Genomic DNA, 17,050 nt, shown 5'->3' on the forward strand with positions numbered 1-17,050 from the left:
GGTGAACACTGTACACCATCAAGGCTATGTGTGGTTTATACCAAGCACTTACTGATAGGAGAATTAACTGTTCTCAAAACATTATCCTATGTTACATTATCTGGAACATAATGTGTTATCTATACTGTATGTTGTGACAGTGTTATGTGAGTGTTTTCTCAGTGAGCCTGAGGCCAGAGGGAGGCCCAAGGCCATAATGTTGTGCTCCTGTAGTGGAAGACACAGCAAAGCCCTGTGAGGTGAGACAGTCTGTTCAGTCTCCACGGCAGGTGTGCTGTTCTCACAGACCACCTGCTCCTTTTCACAGACCTCTGAGAGTCAATTGTGTGCCTGGACTACATACCCCAGCCACTCTGGAATAATCAAGTTTTGCTGCAATATTTATAGTTGATCTGTAGCTTCTATTTTGTATTATAATTATTATAGTTGTTTTTTTGTTTTTGTTTGGCTGCCTTTCTTTTTTTATACCATAAATAAAATATCTAGATCAATAGTGAAACCGTGACAGTTTAACCTCTGGGAAAAAAAACATCGCTGTCATTTGTTTGTTGATGTTTTTCTCTTTAAAAATGTAATTAGTATAACCACATTCCTTTTTTGACTTGTTTTTATCTTGTTTCATCTTTTTATTACAAGTAGCTGCCAGTGAATAAACTCTGACGTTCACATACTGGGTGAAGTTCTGATTAAATTATTCCTCTCTGCATTATGCTAGATTGGTTTGCGTGATTGGTTTATGTTGCTCTGTTGAGAGTAGAGGCCTTTCAGATGCCGAGGTTCTGTGAGATGCAGGTTACTCCGCCTACAGTACATGTCTGTCATAAGGATGGCGTTTAACACACGCTCAGGCAGCCATAAAGGATACTGAATAGCAAAGAAGCTCAGCGCATAATCTTTCCCTTTCTATTAACATATGTATTCTTCTTTATTTATTAATTGATTATGCTTCTATAGATAGGTGCCTGGTGTAGTTCCATGGGCCATACAGGACTACAAAGACCAATATACAGTGCATATGTCATCCCTAGAGCAGAACATTCTCATGGCGTCGCCTGTCTCTTCAAGCCAAGTCTATCAACGCTTCATACACACCACTATGTTATGACAGGAAGCACTGCTGCAGGCCACGTCAGTCTGTCCATCAATATATATCAAAATATATATATATATATATATATATATATATATATATATATATATATACACACTGCTCAAAAAAATAAAGGGAACACTTAAACAACACAATGTAACTCCAAGTCAATCACACTTCTGTGAAATCAAACTGTCCACTTAGGAAGCAACACTGATTGACAATAAATTTCACATGCTGTTGTGCAAAAGGAATAGACAATAGGTGAAAATTATAGGCAATTAGCAAGACACCCCCAATAAAGGAGTGGTTCTGCAGGTGGTGACCACAGACCACTTCTCAGTTCCTATGCTTCCTGGCTGATATTTTGGTCACTTTTGAATGCTGGCGGTGCTTTCACTCTAGTGGTAGCATGAGATGGAGTATACAACCCACACAAGTGGCTCAGGTAGTGCAGCTCATCCAGGATGGGACATCAATGCAAGCTGTGGCAAGAAGATTTGCTGTGTCTGTCAGCGTAGTGTCCAGAGCATGGAGGCGCTACCAGGAGACAGGCCAGTACATCAGGAGACGTGGAGGAGGCCGTAGGAGGGCAACAACCCAGCAGCAGGACCGCTACCTCCGCCTTTGTGCAAGAAGGAGCAGGAGGACCACTGCCAGAGCCCTGCAAAATGACCTCCAGCAGGCCACAAATGTGCATGTGTCTGCTCAAACGGTCAGAAACAGACTCCATGAGGGAGGTATGAGAGCCCGACGTCCACAGGTGGGGGTTGTGCTTACAGCTCAACACCGTGCAGGCCGTTTGGCATTTGCCAGAGAACACCAAGATTGGCAAATTCGCCACTGGCGCCCTGTGCTCTTCACAGATGAAAGCAGGTTCACACTGAGCACATGTGACAGACGTGACAGTCTGGAGATGCCGTGGAGAACGTTCTGCTGCCTGCAACATCCTCCAGCATGACTGGTTTGGGGGTGGGTTAGTCATGGTGTGGGGTGGCATTTCTTTGGGGGGCCGCACAGCCCTCCATGTGCTCGCCAGAGGTAGCCTGACTGCCATTAGGTACCGAGATGAGATCCTCAGACCCCTCGTGAGACCATATGCTGGTGCGGTTGGCCCTGTGTTCCTCCTAATGCAAGACAATGCTAGACCTCATGTGGCAGGAGTGTGCCAGCAGTTCCTGCAAGAGGAAGGCATTGATGCTATGGACTGGCCCGCCTGTTCCCCAGACCTGAATCCAATTGAGCACATCTGGGACATCATGTCTCGCTCCATCCACCAACACCACGTTGCACCACAGACTGTCCAGGAGTTGCCGGATGCTTTAGTCCAGGTCTGGGAGGAGATACCTCAGGAGACCATCCGCCACCTCATCAGGAGCATGCCCAGGCGTCAACATGTAACGTGTTGGTCCCAAGTTTCATGAGTTAAAATAAAAGATCCCAGAAATGTTCCATATGCACAAAAAGGTCATTTCTCTAAAATTGTGTGCATTTGTTTAGATCCCATTTTGTGAGGATTAATCCTTTGCCAAGATAATCCATCTATCTGACAGGTGTGACATCTCAAGAAGCTGAGTAAACAGCATGTTTATAAACAGGTGCAACTGATGCTGGGGACAATAAAAGTCGACTCTAAAATAACATGTAGTTTTGTACTACAACACTATGCCGCAGATATCGCAAGTTTTGAGGGAGCGTGCAATTAGCATACTGACTGCAGGAATGTCCACTAGAGCTGTTTCCAGATAATGTAATATTAATTTCTCTACCATAAGCTACCTCCAACATTGTTTTAGAGAATTTGGCAGAATGTCCAACCAGCATCACAACCACAGACCACGTGTATGGTGTTGTGTGGGTGAGCGGTTTGCTGATGTCCACATTGTGAACAGAGTGTCCCGTGGTGGCGGTGGGGTTATGGTATGAGCAGGCATAAGCTACAGACAACGAACACAATTGCATTTTATCGATGGCAATTTGGATACACAGAGATGCTGTGAGATCCTGAGGCCCACTGTTGTAACATTCATCCACTGACATCACCTCGCTTCAGTATGATAATGCACGGCCCCATGTTTCAAGGATCTGTACACAATTCCTGGAAGCTGAAAATGTCCCAGCTCTTCCATGGCCTGCATAACTAGTCACCCATTGAGCATGTTCGGGATGCTCTGGAACGACGTGTATGAAAGCATGTTCCAGTTCCCGCCAACATCCAGAAACTTTGCTCAGCAATTGTGGAGTAGTGGGACATCAGGCCACAATTGACATCTTTATCAGCTCTTTGTTAAGAGGCAAATGGTGGTCACACCAGATACAGACCGGTTTTCTGATCCATGCCCCTACCTTTTTTTAAGGTATCTGTGACCAACAGATGTATATCTGTATTCCCAGTCATGTGAAATCCATAGATTGGGCTTAATTTATTTATTTCAATTCACTGATTTTCTGATATGAACTTCTTAAGCCTAGGCGTCCCGCTAGCGGGACAACTTCCAGTGACACTAAGGACGCACAATTCAAATATATAATCAGAAAAATGATGAATATTAAACATTTATGTACAAACAAGTGTCTTATATCGGTTGAAAGCTTAACTTCTTGTTAAGCTAACTGCACAGTCCGATTTACAGTAGCAATTACAGCGAAATCATTCCTTGCGATTGTTTGAGGACGGTGCCCCACATCAAAATATTTTTCCACCGGCACAGATTTAATAAATTCACAAATAGCGATTAAATATTGACTTACTTTAAAAAAATCTTTCTCCGATTTGTCATCCAAAGGGTCCCAGCTATAACGTGTAGTGTCATTTTGTTAGATAAAATCCTTCTTTATATCCCAAAAAGTCAGTTTAGTTGGCGCCATCGATTTGAGTAATCCACTCGTTCAACATGCAAAGAAAAGAGTCTGAAAATCTACCCCTAAACTTTGGTTCAACAAGTTAAAATACGTTTCTAGTCATTCTTCAGATACTCGAAAATGTAATCAAACTATAATATTTCTTTACTATAATATTTCTTATGGAAAGAAGCATGTTCAATAGGAAATCGATGGCGCGCAAACACAGATTTCCAAGCCGATGTCCTTGTACTAAAACTGTTATTTCTTATTCGTTATTCAAGTTACAAGCCTGAAACCTTGAACATAGACTGCTGACACCCAGTGGAATCCATAGGAATTGCATCCTGGGAGGTAGAATTGAGTATGCCCTTATACTGGCCATTGGAAGAGCAAGGTCTTAAAAAGAAAAGGTTTCTGGTTGGTTTTTCTTTGGGTTTTCTCCTACCATATCTATTGTGTTATACTCTCCTACATTATTTTAACTATTTTAATTATTTCTACACATGTTAAAGTGTTTTCATTCCAATGGTACTAATTATATGCATATCAAGGCTTCAGGGCCTGAGTAACAGGCAGTTTACTTTGGGCACGTCATTCAAACAGGAAGTGCAGAAAAAAGGGGCCTTCCACGGGACGGTTGAGCTAACGTAGGCTAATGTGATTAGCATGATTTTGTAAGTAACAAGAACATTCCCCAGGACATAGACATATCTGATATTGGCAGAAAGCTTACATTCTTGTTAATCTAAATGCACTGTCCAATTTACAGTAGCTATTGCATTGAAATAATACCATGCTATTATTTGAGGAGAGTACACAGTTTTGAACATGAAAAGTTATTAATAAACAAATTAGGCACATTTGGGCAGTCTTGGTACAACATTTTGAACAGAAATGCAGCAGTTCATTGGATCAGAGACTTTGCACATACACTTCCTCCATCTAGTGGCCAAAATCTAAATTGCACCTGGGCTGGAATAATACATTATGGCCTTTCTCTTGCATTTCAAAGAGGATGGTACATAAAAAGACAAAAAAATGTTGTTTTTTCTTTGTACTATCTTTTACCAGATCTAATGTGTTATATTCTCCTACATTCCTTTCACATTTCCACAAACATCAAAGTGTTTCCTTTCAAATGGTTCCAAGAATATGCATATTCTTGCTTCTTGGCCTAAACTACAGGCAGTTAGATTTGGGTATGTCATTTTAGGCTAAAAAAAAGGGGCCGATCCTTAATGTGTGTTCGCTTGTTTGTACTGTTCTGTAGTTTCGACCCAATGATTTGTCTGACAAACTTTGCGTCCTGCAGGCCCAGCTATGGATCAAAGCTGGGGAGATATTCAATAATGTCATCTTCACAAACAAATTAACCGTGGCCCTTGATCAATTTGCTCAAAAGTGCTACAGTAAAAGGAAGAAGATCAAGCAAGGCGAGTCCCTAGCATCCAATCAAACTCCATGTGTGGGGGGCAATTTCTCGCCAGCGACCAGGTCCATGTTTGATTTGTGATGGTAAGTTTGGCTGTTTATACAGCAAAAGGTACATAAAATATTGTAGCCTACAACTCACGGACTGTTATGTGTTCCACAATAATTCACTCTTGCCTCCTTTTTCAGGTATCATGGCTCGAGATTTCTTTGAGGAAGAAATCATCAAGAGATATGCTGGACCCTATGTCAGAGAGGTGTTTCTGGGTACACATTGTTTCTTTCAAGGTAGGCTTATAGCAATATTTTGTTATGTTTAGGCCTATTTACATGGTTATTTCTATTATTGTACCTAATTTTGTCTGTTAGGCTAAATGTCTTTTACTTCTCCAAATGCAGACAATGAGCCAAAACACACTGCCGCCCAGGTTTGCTTTGCAAATGAGGGCATAAATTGGGTCAAGACTCCAGCAGAGTAAGTAGACCTTTATGTAGTGAAATAAAGGCTAAATAAAAATAAATAAATAAAAGACCGGCAACACCTTCGGTAGGCCTACATTATATCTAAAGATATTTTTTTCATCCCTGATTTAAACCCGATCAAACTTGTTTGGAATCAACTGAAAACTTTCATCTGTAACTCTGCCAAGCCGACAGGCAAAGATGAACTGGTCAAGGCCATCAAGATGTTTTTGCTAGAGAAATTGACAATACAACAATGCAACAAATACATTCATCATCTCAGCAAGGTTTTACCTGTGGTTGTGGAGCTGGGTGGAAGTGCAACTAAAATGTAGTTAATATAAACATACACATTTGAATGTCTTTTTTCTCATTATTTTATTTTATTAACGACGGCATAAAGACGTTGATGAAGAAATACTGTAATGCTGTTTTGAGTTAGAAATGTAACACTTTAGAGTACTTAAGTATCGAATACATTTCAAGTTGAGGGATTTTCACAACAGTAGCCAGGTTATAAAAAGTCTATTGTCCTGCTAATAGGAAACATTTACATAATGGGCTCCAGCTGCTACAGTTGTGATGTCTTCACTATTATTCTACAATGCAGAAAATAGTAAAAATATAGACAAATACTGGAATGAGTAGGTGTGTCCAAACTTTTGACTGGTACTTGCTTAATTTATTTGATTAATATTATGTTGTTTCTGTTCCATTAAAAACAAAAAATCTGCTGGGTTTCTGTTAGGATGGATTGGAAAATATGGCGCAGTACAACGTGACGGATGGCAGTACAATACTGGGCTATTTAGCTAAAGAATCCCTGTGTCGTGCGGACGGGAGCCCGGGGTTCAAGTCCCCGACGGGAAGGAATAGGCTTGTCTCAGAGTCTAACGTTAATATGCTCTTTAAATAAATAAGACCTACACCATTTTTAACAGTATATCTACAGTGCCTTGCGAAAGTATTCGGCCCCCTTGAACTTTGCGACCTTTTGCCACATTTCAGGCTTCAAACATAAAGATATAAAACTGTATTTTTTTGTGAAGAATCAACAACAAGTGGGACACAATCATGAAGTGGAACGACATTTATTGGATATTTCAACCTTTTTTAACAAATCAAAAACTGAAAAATTGGGCGTGCAAAATTATTCAGTCCCTTTACTTTCAGTGCAGCAAACTCTCTCCAGAAGTTCAGTGAGGATCTCTGAATGATCCAATGTTGACCTAAATGACTAATGATGATAAATACAATCCACCTGTGTGTAATCAAGTCTCCGTATAAATGCACCTGCACTGTGATAGTCTCAGAGGTCCGTTAAAAGCGCAGAGAGCATCATGAAGAACAAGGAACTCACCAGGCAGGTCCGAGATACTGTTGTGAAGTTTAAAGCCGGATTTGGATACAAAATGATTTCCCAAGCTTTAAACATCCCAAGGAGCACTGTCCAAGCGATAATATTGAGATGGAAGGTGTATCAGACCACTGCAAATCTACCAAGACCTGGCCGTCCCTCTAAACCTTCAGCTCATACAAGGAGAAGACTGATCAGAGATGCAGCCAAGAGACCCATGATCACTCTGGATGAACTGCAGAGATCTACAGCTGAGGTGGGAGACTCTGTCCATAGGAAAACAATCAGTTGTATATTGCACAAATCTGGCCTTTATGGAAGTGGCAAGAAGAAAGCCATTTCTTAAAGATATCCATAAAAAGTGTCGTTTAAAGTTTGCCACTAGCCACCTGGGAGACACACCAAACATGTGGAAGAAGGTGCTCTGGTCAGATGAAACCAAAATTGAACTTTTTGGCAACAATGCAAAACGTTATGTTTGGCGTAAAAGCAACACAGCTCATCACCCTGAACACACCATACCCACTGTCAAACATGGTGGTGGCAGCATCATGGTTTGGGCCTGCTTTTCTTCAGCAGGGACAGGGAAGATGGTTAAAAATTATGGGAAGATGGATGGAGCCAAATACAGGACCATTCTGGAAGAAAACCTGATGTAGTCTGCAAAAGACCTGAGACTGGGATGGAGATTTGTCTTCCAACAAGACAATGATCCAAAACATAAAGCAAAATCTACAATGGAATGGTTCAAAAATAAACATATCCAGGTGTTAGAATGGCCAAGTCAAAGTCCAGACCTGAATCCAATCGGGAATCTGTGGAAAGAACTGAAAACTGCTGTTCACAAATGCTCTCCATCCAACCTCACTGAGCTCAAGCTGTTTTGCAAGGAGGAATGGGAAAAAATGTCAGTCTCTCGATGTGCAAAACTGATAGACATACCCCAAGTGACTCACAGCTGTAATCGCAGCAAAAGGTGACGCTACAAAGTATTAACTTAAGGGGGCTGAATAATTTTGCACGCCCAATTTTTCAGTATTTGATTTGTTAAAAAAGTTTGAAATATCCAATAAATGTCGTTCCACTTCATGATTGTGTCCCACTTGTTGTTGATTCTTGACAAAAAAATACAGTTTTATATCTTTATGTTTGAAGCCTGAAATGTGGCAAAAGGTCGCAAAGTTCAAGGGGGCCGAATACTTTCGCAAGGCACTGTACAACAACAAAAAATGCAATAATGTGACACTCCACCAATAATTACAGTAAGAGGATTGGAGGACTCTATAATAATATCTAAGGGGCATTTTCCATCAGATATTCTCAGATATTCTCACAGATCCTAAGGGAATTTTATATAATTCTAAATCAATTAATAATAATAATAATAACAGCTTTTTTTCAAAGAAACAATATTTTGGAGATTTAGTTTTCATTTAACCTAGAGTGAGATAACAAGTCATCTATATTTTCAGCACCAGCCAATGTTCACCTCCTATTGATTGTGCCAGTTGTTTTTGAAATTGAACATTTATTTAACTAGGCAAGTCAGGTAAGAACAAATTCCTATTTACAATGAAGGTCTACTCCGGCCAAACCCGGATGACGCTGGGACAATTGTGCGCCGCACTATGGCACTCCCAATTTGAACCAGGGACTGTAGTGAGGCCTGTTGCACCGAGATGCAGTGCTATAGACTGCTGCGCCACTCGGGAGCCATGACTATGTCATGATGTTGGCCTAAGGGGTAGGTTTATGACAGTCATAAATACCTCTCCCCCCCTTTTTCCTCTCTCTACCCTACTGAGGTTACATTTGCAAAATCCTTGGTTAACATAGAGAGAACATCAGAAGGTGGGGGCAAATTAACTATATTCTGGTAATGCGACCAATTGTACTTAATGAATATGATGTCAGTTAGGTTGTCATTTGAGACATTCTCATCAATGATAAGATGACATAAACTCCACAGTGGAAAGTCTACACATCAGAGTTATCGGATTCACATGGAATTGTTCAAGTTAAATGTTTGAATATGAAATTATTTGTGATGGGATGAAATGTGATTTTAGCTTCTAAAATTAGAGATTTGGATTTTCATAAGATAGGGCTGCTCAATCAGTGGCCCGCCTCTGTGAAGGGACATGGGCTATAAAACTTATATATATATATATCTTTAAACTTAGCAAAATAAAGGAATGTCCCTTTTTCAGGACCCTGTCTTTCAAAGATAATTCGTAAAAATCCAAATAACTTCACAGATCTTCATTGTAAAGGGTGTAAACACTGTTTCCCATGCTTGCTCAATGAACCATAAACAATTAATGAACATGAACCTGTGGGACGGTCGTTAAGACACTAACAGCTTACAGATGGTAGGCAATTAAGGTCACAGATATGAAAACTTAGGACACTAAAGAGGCCTTTCTACGGACTCTGAAAACGCAAAAAAAGATGCCCAGGGTCCTTGCACATCTGTGTGAATGTGCCTTATGCATGCTGCAAGGAGGCATGAGGACTGCAAATGTGAACAGGGCAATAAATTGCAATGTCCGTACTGTGAGTCGCCTAAGACAGCGCTACAGGGAGACAAGAAGGACAGCTGATTGTCCTTGCAGTGGCAGACCACGTGTAACAACACCTGCACAGGATCGATACATCCGAACAACACACTTGCTGGACAGGTATAGGATGGCAACAACAACTGCCCGAGTTACACCAGGAACACACAATCCCTCCATCAGTGCTCAGACTGTCTGCAATAGGCTGAGAGAGGCTGGACTGGGGGCTTGTAGGCCTGTTGTAAGGCAGGTTCTCACCTGACATCACTGGCAACAACGTCGCCTATGGGCACAAACCCACCGTCGCTGGACCAGACAGGACTGGCAAAGAGTGCTCTTAACTGATGAGTTGCAGTTTTGTCTCACCAGGAGTGATGGTTGGATTTGCGTTTATCATCGAAGGAATGAGTCTTACACCAAGGCCTGTACTCTGTGTCGGGATCGATTTGGACGTGGAGGGTCCGTCATGGTCTGGGGTGGTGTATCACAGCATCATTGGACTGAGTTTGCTGTCATTGCTGGCAATCTCAATGCTGCGCTCATCCTGACATGAACCTCCAGCATGACAATGCCACCAGCCATACTGCTCATTCTGTGTGTGATTCCCTGCAAGACAGAAATGTCAGTGTTCTGCCATGGCCAGCGAAGAGCCCAGATCTCAATCCCATTGAGCAGGTCTAGGACCTGTTAGATCGGAGGATGAGGGAATGGGTCATTCCCCCTAGAAAGGTCCGGGAACTTGCAGGTGCCTTGGTGGAAGATTGGGGTAACATGTCTCTACATTAACTAACATATTCCTCTCAATTGTACATTTTTTGCTTGACTCGTTATGACATTAGAATTACTTAAATTAGCTTCCACTGTAATGTTTTGTCAGCCATCTTTGCTGAAGAAAGTCAGCAGGGATGGGTGGTTTGCGTCAAATTCGTCATTGGAACCACTCAAAATGATTGGTCATACAAAACCTTGGGACCCAAATGCATAATGAGTGCTCTAACTCCCCCTTGCGGTGGCCTGGAACAATGAAGTCGTGATGCTGGGTACCTCTAAATCCCACGGTGTAAGCTCAAAACTTTTAAAGGAGGAACTACTGTAGATCAACCTTCTTGTCGTTAAGCCCAAGTTTTGTCTTCAAGACAGAAGGGACCATCGTCTTAAATGTTCACGATGTTGAAAAAAATTGTTACACTTGTTCCATCATATCAAGCACTTTAGAACAATCTTGCCACCTGAAGCTAAAGACAGGCACAAAGTAGTTGACCTTGAAAATACATACGAACTAACAGATTTGGGGGCATTTGTGCTATTAGATTCATAACAACCTACACTTGTCACTTCGCAGTCTGGACTATATGCTACTGAAGAGGTACTTATTGCTTTCAAATCATCTCGCCCACAGACTTCCTCTTCCAATGCATAAGTAGGCAGGGATGTTCCACTCAGGACCTGTTCGTTCTGACATACAGTCTTATCTTAAGCCATTCTTTCATGTGAAATGCAGGAGAAAAACTCTCAGTTTTTGTCTGAAAAGGGGTGTTGAGACAGCTGTGTGTGAAAATCTTCACTGTTGAATCGCCGGGTTGGAAAATTTAACCCACATGGCCTTCACTCTTATCAATCACACCAGTAAAACAATCAGGTGCATCACAAAGAATGACATCGACGGTTTTGTCATTGTGGCCCAGACATGAAGGACACAATACACCTAGTGTTTTCTATAGTTTTCTGTAGTTTATCTGACTTGAGGTTTCTTCTTGCTCCTAGTGTTGTTCACAGGACAAGTCTAACACTTATTATACTCAGGCAGGCCTAACTGGAAACGACTTTTTCCTGTCCATTCTACAAGGGGTCACAAGCTCAATACACAGCAGCTCCATAAGTTCACTACAAAAATTCCCAACTGTTTCAAATGTTCCAAAAGTTCAAACTCAGGCCTCCCCATTCACTACACAAATTCCCAACTGTCTCAAACGTTCAAAGACATTTTCTTTAAGTTCAACAAGGTCACTACACGACACACCAATCACCAGCCAGACCATTACTTTTAATTTCAAACATGTGTTTTACTATCAAGTTACATAAGCACACACTAAATATCATGAGAACATCCAGATGGAATGTCATTAACAGGTCACAGGACACAGGAAAAACTCATCAAGCACTTTGACAGTAACTGTCTATAATATTCTCTCTGGTGCTCTCCCAAACCATCACCACAGATGGATCACACTAACCTATCCGGCATGTAATGCCCTAATCAGAATCCAGCTAGATTATTTAGGATAGTTTATTATATCTGTGTCTTTGCATGTACCTTGATTGATTCATCTTTTGCTACACAAAGATAAATAACATACATTTTTCTAAATTAATCCAATCAGATTTTACCCGTTACTGCTATGTTTTTTCCAGTAGAGATGGTTTAGATGGTCATGTTATTAATTTGAGCATGTCTGCTGCCAGATCTGAAGTCTTTATAAAAGATTACATAAGTGAATGTGGCAATAAAGAATAAATATTGTTGTAGGATCCTTAATCCAACACTGAGTGACCTTGCCAAGAGATACAGACCTCTAAGTGTAATGGTTAAAAGAGTCTATTGATGCACCATGCATCTATCTAAGTAACATAATAAACAAATGGGCTGCGTCTCAATTTGCCTATGTTGGCCTTCTGCATCTGCGATGGAAGGTGTCCAATCTACAGTGGTAGTTTGTCAATCCATGAGAGATTCCATTAATCAGTCTCCTCACGAAAATGTCCTTTGCACCCAAACGTTTTGGCCTACAAATTATGGAAAGGTGAGATTCTCACAAATACGATGGTGTTCTCCGTTTTTCTCTACGTCTGAAGTTGGTAATGCTGATGTGCCAACTTCTGTCTGTAGCGTCCGAACCGTTTGGGCTACAAACCAATGACCCCACTGTGGGAAGGGGAGACTCTCACAAACATGATAGTGTTCTCCGTGTCACGGGACTCATCTGAAGGTAACCCATACAAATGAATGTAAGTAAGGAAGTAGTTTTGTTTCCAAAAAAATAAGGGGTTATGTGTGTCCATTTATTAATGTGTTATTCAATGAGTGTATTCTAAAATGACAGACAACCATTGCACGTATACGAAGGATTAAAACTATGTGAGTTCTCTTTCAGTGAGTTTGCATCATAATACAAATATTTTTAAACATTTTACCGAAAAGGGTTCTAAAATACTAAATCAAATAACTAAAGGATCCATGGTATGACCATCTAACAATAATCCGATATGTTAGCCTAGACGTTGGAGGTTAAAAATACTATATGAGGTGCTATTGTATAACACCATTGCTGCAAAGTATATACACTTACTAGTGTTAAAAATATTATGAGTTGCTTTTGCATAACACTGAGTGTTAGTTCCCTAACACTAACAAAGCGTAACAGCATCAATACTAAGTACAGTGTTAATTTAAGACTTGAAAGTGTGGACCCATATAGATGGTCAATGTTGATTTAATACTGGAGAATTTGCTGTATACGTGTGTTCAGAAGAGACCTCCCTAGATGGAACCTTTGTTCCATCCCTCATTATTTTAGGCACTCTAACACACCTCTGTTTGGTTCTGTCGCTCCATCCACCTCTTTAGGGGAAGCCTGTTATTAGTGCTGATAAATTTAATTAACAGAGATACCAGTCTGCTCTGTCACTGCAGCAGGAGCCCAGGGCTTTTCATGCCTCTAACAGGAGGAGGAGGAGGAGCGGAGGATGGGAGGGAAGCCATAAAGGATGAAGAGCGGGCTGCTGGGTTAATTGAAGGTTGACAAGGTGCGTCACAACTATTATGCCCCAGGCAGGAAGCACATATTAATATTGAATAACTCCAATCACCTGGGCTTTCGCCCCCTTGCCTGTCAGTAAGTTACAGCTGTTGGACATCGCTGGGGTAACCATGGTGAGAAATAACTTCAGCAAATTAGGAGCATATTTATGTGTGACCCTGAGGTCTCGATGGCCGGGATGATGAACGGTGTAATCCAACGGGAGCTCTCGTCTCGGTTAGTCAAAGAGCTCTCTTTGGGTTGGTGCCTGATTTATGGCATGGTACTTGTTTTCCTTGGATTCAGGAGCAGATCAGTCCTCATTAACCTGGTTTTTCTATGTCTATGAATCACTCTATTCTTACTGTATTCATACACAGAGAGGGGAAGGGCCAGGAGATAGGGGAGATGAGTAAAGCTGACAGTAAATCTCCTCTCCATTTCCTGAGTGGAAGTAAATATGTTTCTTTCCCTCAGCATAAATCAGCACTGTGTGTGTGCGTGTTTGTGTGTGTGTATGTGTATGTGTATGTGTGTGTATGTGTGTGTGTGTGTGTGTGTGTGTGTGTGTGCGTATATGTGTGTGTGCGTGTCTGATGCAACAACACCCACTGATTTCCCTAAGCATAGCAAGGCACAGTCTCAATGCTTGATTAGCATGTTAACATTCAGAAGTCTCTTCACCACTTATCAGCATCCCACAGCAGGCTGTTCAGACAAGCAAAATTTATGCAAAACTGCTGCTACAACACCTCTCTCAATCCGTCTCTCTCCCTCCATCCCGCCCTCTCTCTCTCCTTCAGACATCATATGTCCCATGTCATAGAGGGAGGCACAGGTGATCACAGTAATAACCTGGGTCCCTTTGGATGTCTGAGACGCATTCCTTACCCAATGTGTCACACCGATGACTAGTTTGATCCACCACCAAAGACATGCCTGACAAACAAAACACTGGGCTAAAAAGGGTTCATATCAGGGGATATCTTTATATGACCATGTTTCTCTATATTCTAGAGAATGCAGACTATTTCCAATGCATATTTGGTGTTTTGTGGGCTGGTTGAAGTTTGAGTCTAGTCCTGGAGGCTGAACTGGGTGATTTCCCCTTAGATAGGCCAGCTGCAAAGTCAAATTGGCAATATAAAATGTATCAAAACAAAAATGTGTTCATTTAAAGCCCAGCACCACAGGCTAATAGGGAATATTGTTCCCTTTAAACTCATCAGACTGAAGCTTTACCAGTTGAAAGTATACATTAATGCAAGATATTATTGTATTACAAGTTTTATTTATTTAAAAATGTAAATGTGCAAAAATGTTTTATTGTGATAATGGTCAGACTTTTACGTGAGATCGTGAGATTTTGAGTGAAAACCTCCTTCCATCAGCAAGGGCATTGAAGATGAAACGTGGCTGGGTCTTTCAGCATGACAATGATCCCAAACACACTCTCCAGGGAACAAAGGAGTGGCTTCGTAAGAAGCATTTCAAGGTCCTAGAGTGGCCTAGCCAGTCTCCAGATCTCAACCCCATAGAAAATCTTTGGAGAGAGTTGAAAGTCCATGTTGCCCACCAACAGCCCCAAAACATCACTGCTCTAGAGGAGATCTGCATGGTGGAATGGGCCAAAATACCAGCAACAGTGTGTGAAAACCTTGAAGACTTACAGAAAACATTTGACCTCTGTCATTGACAACAAAGGGTATATAACAAAGTATTGAGATAAACTTTTGTTATTGACCAAATACTTATTTTCCACCATAATTTGCAAATAAATTCATAAAAAATCCTGCAATGTGATTTTTTTTTCTCATTTTGTCTGTCATAGTTGAAGTGATGAAAATTACAATTATTATTAAGTGGGAGAACTTGCACAATTGGTGGCTGACTAAATACCTTTTTGCCCCAATATATTTACTTTATGTAAAGCTAATTTCTCATTAATCACATTAGGCAACAACTCTATGACACTGTAGGCCTATGTGACAGATTCATTGTATAGTTATGTCATCACTGTTTTTTATTCACTTTGAATAGAATTGCTGGAGCAAGGAAATAAATATTATTTGTACACAGCAAGTCACCTGACAATAATGGGCCACTCTTCCTTTTTATTTACCTGTCATTCTCCTGTTATGTCTATGATATGAGCTGAGACGCAAGGAAGGAATCACTAGAACTTTGCTTATTTTTCGTTTGGGCTGTGAGACTGTGAGACTATATACAGACTATATGAGACTATATACAGGGGGTACTGGTACCGAATCAATGTGCCGCGTGGCCATTTGATTAATTGTTCAGCAGTCTTATGGCTTGGGGGTAGAACCTGTTAAGGAGTCTTTTTGGATCTAGACTTGGCGCTCTTGTACCGCTTGCAGTGCAGTGGACGAGAGAACAGTCTATGAATTGGGTGACTGGAGTCTTTGACAATTTTTTGGGCCTTCCTCTGACCTCCTAGTATACAGGTTCTGGATGGCAGGAAGCTTGGTCCCAGTGACGTACAGGGTGTACAGAACAGATGACAGCTAACGTTTTAAAACTTTTAGGTGTATTTTGTATTGTTAGCTAGCTAGTTCCAGTTAGTTTCCACATCATGAATTAAGCAGGAAGATTATGGGAAATGACAGTATTGTTAAAAAAAAATAATAATAAATTATATATATATATATATATATATATATATGTGAAAGTATTCGGCCCCCTTGAACTTTGCGACCTTTTGCCACATTTCAGGCTTCAAACAAAAAGATATAAAACTGTATTTTTTTGTGAAGAATCAACAGCAAGTGGGACACAATCATGAAGTGGAATGATATTTATTGGATATTTCAAACTTTTTTAACAAATCAAATACTGAAAAATTGGGCGTGCAAAATTATTCAGCCCCCTTAAGTCAACTTTGTAGCGCCATCTTGTGCTGCGATTACAGCTGTAAGTCGCTTGGGGTATGTCTCTTATCAGTTTTGCACATCGAGAGACTGACATATTTTCCAATTCCTCCTTGCAAAATAGCTCGAGCTCAGTGAGATTGGATGGAGAGCATTTGTGAACAGCAGTTTTCAGTTCTTTCCACAGATTCTCGATTGGATTCAGGTCTGGACTTTGACTTGGCCATTCTAACACCTGGATATGTTTATTTTTGAACCATTCCATTGTAGATTTTGCTTTATGTTTTGGATCATTGTCTTGTTGGAAGACAAATATCCATCCCAGTTTCAGGTCTTTTGCAGACTCCATCAGGTTTTCTTCCAGAATGGTCCTGTATTTGGCTCCATCCATCTTCGCATCAATTTTAACCATCTTCCCTGTCCCTGCTGAAGAAATTGCAGGCCCAAACCATGATGCTGCCACCACCATGTTTGACAGTGGGGATGGTGTGTTCAGAGTGATGAGCTGTGTTGCTTTTACACTAAACATAACGTTTTGCATTGTTGCCAAAAAGTTCAATTTTGGTTTCATCTGACCAGAGCACCTTCTTCCACATGTTTGGTGTGTCTCCCAGGTGGCT

At 40.9% G+C, this 17,050-nt stretch overlaps 1 pseudogene; it reads left to right on the forward strand.

Annotated features, from left to right (window-relative positions):
- Positions 1-1,761: 1,761 nt before the first annotated feature.
- LOC135546832 (uncharacterized) lies at positions 1,762-6,162 on the forward strand (annotated as a pseudogene).
- The last annotated feature ends 10,888 nt before the right edge of the window (positions 6,163-17,050 follow it).

The sequence above is a fragment of the Oncorhynchus masou genome, chromosome 10, assembly GCF_036934945.1.
Source record: "Oncorhynchus masou masou isolate Uvic2021 chromosome 10, UVic_Omas_1.1, whole genome shotgun sequence".
NCBI classification, from domain to species: domain Eukaryota; kingdom Metazoa; phylum Chordata; class Actinopteri; order Salmoniformes; family Salmonidae; genus Oncorhynchus; species Oncorhynchus masou.